This window comes from Microcebus murinus, chromosome 16, assembly GCF_040939455.1.
Source record: "Microcebus murinus isolate Inina chromosome 16, M.murinus_Inina_mat1.0, whole genome shotgun sequence".
Classification (NCBI taxonomy): Eukaryota; Metazoa; Chordata; class Mammalia; order Primates; family Cheirogaleidae; genus Microcebus; species Microcebus murinus.
The window spans coordinates 7,802,949-7,809,838 of record NC_134119.1 but is presented as its reverse complement, the minus strand read 5'-3'; the positions used below and the strand labels follow the sequence as shown (position 1 = coordinate 7,809,838).

Sequence of the window (6,890 nt, the reverse complement as noted above, 5' to 3'; positions counted from 1 at the left end):
TTAATCTCATTCTACTCAATGTGTTTGATAATAGGGTTGCTTTTCCTAAACACCAGGATTAACTCTGTTCCCCCCAGGGAAGTGTAATTATCTCAAAGACACAGGCCAGCGGCCACTCCAGGACCTTGCTATTCAGAGTGTGGTGGAGGCAAGTAGGCGGCAGCTTCTGAGTCAGTGTGGCCAGCAGGGAGCTTGTTAGAATGCAGGTGCTGGCCAGGCTTCCTGAGTCAGAATCTGCATGCTTAATATGATCTCCAGGTGATATGCATGCACCTAAATATTTTAGAAGTATTTCTCCATCCTGATTATGTCTCCCTAGCTAACCCCCAGATATCTGTAGCTGGACGAGTTGCTTGCTTTATGCATCAACCACACACAACCACCCAGTGCTGTTAACCTACATCTCTCCCCATTGCAGCCCCCTTGAGAGGGGACCCTTTTCATCAATTTGCCCTTAGCAATTAGTGCTGTAGCTCATGGCACATGGTGACCCCTCAGTAAATACTGATTGACTGGCTGAACGGATCTGAGTTTCCCGGCATCATTAGCTCTATAAAACCTAAGATTGAGTTGGATTTTTCCAACGAGACAAAGAGATTCTGATGAAGCCCCTCGAAGACATGGAGAATGTTCTACCACAGGGGCCTAATGAACTATGTCTTTTGGTGATTCCCTAGAGAAAGGGGACAAGGTAAGACAAAGGGTTACTCTGCTCCAGGAGGCAGCAGCGTGCCGTGGTGAACACGCACATTTTGATGCCTCCAAAATCTAGGCTGTGACCCTGGCCTCCGTTCCCTCCCAGCTTCATAACATTGGACCCACAGCCTTGCTCTGATTTCCCTGAAAGCAGATCCTGAGATAAGGACTCGGGGTGGAGGTAGTTTATGTGGGAGGTGGATGCTTGGTTTGGAGAATGAGGCGGTGGGAAGAGTTAGAGGGCTAGGAAAAGGCATTGGTGGGTTTGGATCAAGAACATGCTGGGAGACATGAGGAATGCTTCCCAGAGCTGTCCGCAAGAGGGACAGGAGACAGGCTCACCCCTGTCGCCTGAGGGATGTCCTCAGCAGCGTCCACCGTTCTCTTGTGGCTTGAGCTCAGGTGAGCGGGCTCCCAGGGGGCAGAAGCAGAAGTGGGTGTGCTTGAGCTGAGCCCGAGCACGAACCCAACCAGCCACTGCAGCTGCGGACCAAGTCGGAGGCCACAGCGCTGGGACACGGCGCGCCTGCAGTGTCTGACCCAGCTTTGCGTGAGGATCCAATGAGATCAAGCCCACAAAGCCAGGCATGGCAAGTGCTTACAAAACGCCACAGCCTTACCCACATCATGCTGCTTTGAGGAGCTGCAATTCCACTCCCCAGTTTTGAGAAGGTGCAAACAGTTCTGTTGACACTTTCCCATCCTTGCATCCTCTCTCCCCTTCCCCTTCCCTCCACTTCATATACCCCCAAATATGAAAATGTTTGTTAGGATGGCAATAGGAAGCAAATGTGATCAGGTTTGGAAGATGTGTTCCAAGTTCAGAGAATAAATAGTTATATAGATCCTTTCCTGTTCTCCCTTCAACTTACCTTTTTTTTTTTTTTTGCCTTGGTGCAAAGATAGAATAGAGACATGGAGAAAGTGTATGTGTGTGTACATACACACACATATTTCTGTTTTCATTGCTATCTAGTAAGAATGAAAACTCTAAATGTATATTTTTCCCAGATTCTGGTCTGAGAATTGAAACCAACTTTGCTGTTATAAATGTGTCACTATAATTGCCCTGGTTTAGTCTGGCAGTTACGACTCCAACTTAGATAGAGCCAAATGCCTCCCAGCCAAGACCCAGTGAGCTCGCCAAATTGTTTCACCTCTGTTATAGTCAGAACTCATTGGCCCTCTTTATGTTGTTGTGTTTTTTGATAATATTTTAGGTATATTAACCATAAATCCTGGTATTGTTTATCTATAAAAAATTGGAGTCAGGAAGTCACGGAACAGTCATTCATCGTGGGCTCTGGCAGAGATTTGAAACTAAAGGTATAAAGAAAAGCTAACGCACGGATTGCATTGAGGTGGCCAAATGCCTGGAGGTTAAGTGCAATTGAATTAAAGAAACAGGAAGTACTATCTAATCTGTGTAGAACTTCAGTGGAGATGATTTGCTTTCCAAAAGAAGCCTCTTCTGTCTTGAGACTTCTATTTTGGAAAGTATATTATGGATTTTTTTCTGTCTGTAGGTGTGCTAAATATTCATTTAGCAATCAATATAATGTTTAATGAAAATAAACCATTGCTTGCTCTGACAGTTACTTCAATTATGAAGGTTCTATAAATGTATACTAATAGTAGTATTTGGTGTTTGAAAGTGGGATTGTTAAACACACAGGGGAGATAAAAGCCTGGGCCCCTGGTGGACTTATCTCCACACAGAAAGAGGCTTCTTGAGAACGAAGCCGATACAAACTAAGCAGAGCCAAGAGATAGATGACTTGATGCTCCTGGATACAACCAGGCCTGAAGCTGGTTTTTACTGCATGAGCCAATATAGTCCAGTTTTTGCTTAATTCATTTTGAGCCAGATTTCTATTACTTGCCATTAAGAGTCCTTACTAATACATTTGCCCAGCAAACCATCTGCTCTTGTCATTTTTAACGCATAAGTTATACCTGGAAGAGCAAATGGGCCAACTGTGATTCAAGCATTTCTTTCCTGAATATCATTTTTCTTATCACATTTTTAACAAATATTAGGTTTGTAATAGACTATATTCCATATTTCTTTAGAACCCTGAATATGCTTATTCTGCAAAGGTAACCTGTCTTCAGAAATTCTAGCAAAGATACTAGAGTTGTAGAACACAATAAAAAGTTATCAAGGGAATTTTAAAGTTCCTGGAGGCTAGACCAACATCTGCTGCATGTCTAGGTACTTTGGAAGTCATCTCTAAAAAGGTAAAACTTGAAAATGATCCTATCTCAGCCGGGTAATTTACATTTTGCAGATGTAGAGTGGAAAAGTGGAATCAAGTTATCAAAACATACTTAGCATATTTTATTCATCACTTTTTTCCTCTGAAAACTGAGAAAGGAAGCTCAGATGTTTGTAAACAACCTTCCACATAACCCACCTTTATAGATACTGGCTTCTGGTAGCTTCTGTCCATTTGATCTAGTTATGCTTTTTCCTTCCTTTCTTTTCCTTCCACCAAAGTCCTTCAGAAAAGAGGAGAGATTGGGGGTGTGTGTTCACAAGTGTGGGTAGGTAGTGAGACGGGATTAATAGAGGTGTGTAGACATAATGCATCTCCTATAAAAGGGAATGTTGTGGAGCCATTTCAGCTTTGTTCTCTTGTTTATATCTTCACAAATAGCTGCTTGGAGATTGCTTTTGGGGTGGTTGGTATTCTACGTTACAGGATTAGCTATGTGGTGTGGTGATCCACTTAATTAATCACAGCAAATGGATGTTGAAATTGGGTAGTAGTTAGAAAAGTAGTTTGTTGGTAGCATATGATCCTACCATGGAGAGTGTTTATACTGTTAGAGGATAATCCTTCTAAAAAACAAAATTTTGACTCATATGAATATAAAATAAAGATGTGTCAAAGATTTTATTTCACTTACTAATGAATGAGGGAACCAATAAGATGTTACAGCTGGTTCTAAGGAGAATCCAAAGACCAGACAAACATATAGCCCATCAAATGCTGAATTTACTTAATAGATACAAAACTAGTCAATATCCATGGGCAATGATCTATTGCGCACATAGACACTATTCTATAATTATATATTTCAAAATGAAATTATTCTATAGAAATTCATTTGTGCAGTACTGTCTTAGTTATGATAACTTTAGATGACTCTAGCTATTGTAGATGTAATCCCCCAAATCTCAGTGGCTTAACACAATTTCTTGTTCGGGTGAGAGTCAGGAAAGTGTCTTAGTCGAGTGGCTCTTCTCTAAGTCCTGGACTCAGGGATTCAGTTTCCATACATGTTACTCCTAAACCATATGTAAGACCTGGCCTCCCAGATTACTTGATTTCTCTGCAATGAGTCAAAGAAGGGAATAAATGTGGGAAGGTTTCTGGGCCAGCCCAGAAGCAGCACATATCACTTTCAGAAGTGGTACAAATCATTTCCGGAAGTGGTACACATCACTCCTGAAAGTCATATACGTCACTCCTTCCGCATTCTATCGGCCAAAACTCAGTCATGTCACTATGCCAAGCTACAAACAAGGGAGAAAACTCTGTTCCAGTCATGCACCCAGAAAGAAAAAAAAAAAAAACATGCTAGGCATTATGTTGGAAGTAGGGACATGACTGTGAGCAAATGAATATTTTCAGAATCACAGCTTTTATGAGCATAGGATAAGTGGTTTTGGACAGTAATACTTATAAAAAAGATTTTCAAGATGTAAATTTTTTTGTTGAAAAATTTAAAGAGGATATGGGATAAGAGATTGGAGCTTAATATTTGGAAATAATGTTTTCAGGCCAAGCCTAAACAAAGAATTCGCAAAGAAGAAAGTATGGTGGAAGAAGTTTGAAAGCAGAAATATATTAGATAAAAGCAGCTATTGGCTTTAAAAGTTTAAGTCAAATACAATGTTTTAAAAGTGATATTTCAGGAAAAATTGAACTTTTAGACCTGAACTATCTGAATTATATTCTTTTTCCTATTTGTAGACACTCAGCTTCATAATGATAGTTGAATCTAATGAGATGCAAATACTTGTTTTAACTTAAATCAAGTTGATTGATTTTATAGACACAATTGTTACTAGATTTTCTGATGAGAATGATGACATAATTGCTTCTTTTAATTCTTTTTCTTAGCATCTGTTTACACAGACATAAGTAGAGAATTTTGCCGATAGGAACGTACTAACCCGATTAATTTCCAGTTCTATAGGACATTTTTTTCCTCTAAGAGAGAATACATCTATCCACTCAATATACAGCTACTATGACAAATTAGCATTTATCCTTTGTTCACAGCTCACAGTAGGAGAAATGTAATCAGGTATTAACCACACTGTTCTTCCAATAGAGTGTAATTTTAATGTCTTGCAATTTGAAGACTTAAAAAAGAAATCACACCAAGGCAAATCATTCCTTTCAAAATCCAGTAATAGAACTTGCCATGAAGGTCAAAATTATCTAGGAAAAAGAGAGCTAATTCATGTGTATAAAGTAAAAGTGGGCTGTGGATTAATACTTAGGTTTAGTGAAATATTGACTTTTGGCTCCTGGGTTTTTATAGATTATTAAATAAAGCAGCCTAGAGAATGATTTATTTTACTCAAACCACACTAGGGAAGCAACACAGTAATCAAGCCAAGCCTTATTTTTCCATATCAATCTAGTCTATGGTTTTTGGTTTGACTGGCTTGAAATGTTTGAAAAACAATATTCTTAAAGGTTATAATTATGACCTGTTGGGATTGTAGCTATTTTGTAGTTAGCAACGAGAATTTGGCTCATGTCATACAGGGAGTGATGGCATATGCCCTCTCTTCTAAGATGCTTATTGTATATTAGTTATCTATCGCTACCTAACAAATTACTCCAAAATCGTGGCTGAAAACAATATTTATTATCTCACATGGTTTCTTGAATCAAGAATTCAGGAGCAGCTTAGATGGGTGGTTCTACCTAAGGTCTCCCTTGATGGTCCAGCCCAGGTATCAGCTAGGGCTGCAGTCATCTGAGGGCTTGACTGGGGCAGGAGGATCCACTTCTAAAAAAGTCTCACTCCCATGCTGCTGGCTGCTGGCAGGAGGCCTCAGCTCCTCAACATGAGACCTTTCTACAGGCTGCTTAAATATTCCTGTGTTATTACAGCTGGCTGTCCCCAGGGTGAGTGATCTGAAAGAACAAAATGGTAGCCACAATGCACAGTGTCTCTTATGACTAGCTTTAGGAGTCACACTTTTTTTTTTTTTCTTACAATATCCTACTCAGCCATGTTCAGTGTGAGAGGGTGTATGTAACATGTTAGAAGGTGGGGATCACTGAAGACCATCTTGGAGGCTGGCTACCACAATAACTTTCTTGAGAAATGAATCAGAAAGTATATCATAATTTTGAGGATCCTTAACTTGATAAATAATAAATAAATACAACTTAGAGGAAATATGGTATTTGGGTATCTAAGAGCAAACTGGTTATCATGAGATAAGCTTTTAATTGACCTTGAAATGAAACAACCCATAGGCGTAAGAGAAACAATTACTCGTTCTAAATAATTAATATGCTGGCTCAGAAAACAAGTATCTAATTCTGGCAGGGAGGATAAAACAGAAAACAATCACATTATAGTTTTCTCTGGAAGGCGTTGGCAGATGTGTGCTTTTCTGCCTGCTGAATTGGGGAGCTTCCAGGAAGCCATTTCATTTTCTAGAGAGAGGGTAGATGACTGCTAGAGTCTGATTTTGCAACTATGTTGTTTGTTACTGGATTATCTTAAAAGTTTCCTACATTTAAAAATTGAAATATGAAACCAGCATTATCTAAAAGAAATATAAGTGCTCGCTTCGGCAGCACATATACTAAAATTGGAACGATACAGAGAAGATTAGCATGGCCCCTGCGCAAGGATGACACGCAAATTCGTGAAGCGTTCCATAAAAAAAAAAATAAAAATAAAAAAAATAAATAAATAAAATAAAATAAAAGAAATATAAAACAAGACATTTATGTAGTTTTAGATTTTTTTTGTAGGCACATCATAAAATATAAAAAGAAACAGATGAAATTAATTTTTTTTTTTTTTTTTTTGAGACAGAGTCTCACTTTGTTGTCCAGGCTAGAGTGAGTGCCGTGGTGTCAGCCTAGCTCACAGCAACCTCAAACTCCTGGGCTCAAGCAATCCTCCTGCCTCAGCCTCCCGAGTAG

At 39.3% G+C, this 6,890-nt stretch overlaps 1 non-coding gene across 1 annotated transcript; it reads left to right on the top strand.

The window, feature by feature from the left end:
- The first annotated feature begins 6,520 nt into the window (after positions 1–6,520).
- LOC142861442 (U6 spliceosomal RNA) lies at positions 6,521–6,627 on the top strand. Its single transcript, XR_012912672.1, has one exon. It is a non-coding gene; the product is annotated as a U6 spliceosomal RNA (small nuclear RNA).
- The last annotated feature ends 263 nt before the right edge of the window (positions 6,628–6,890 follow it).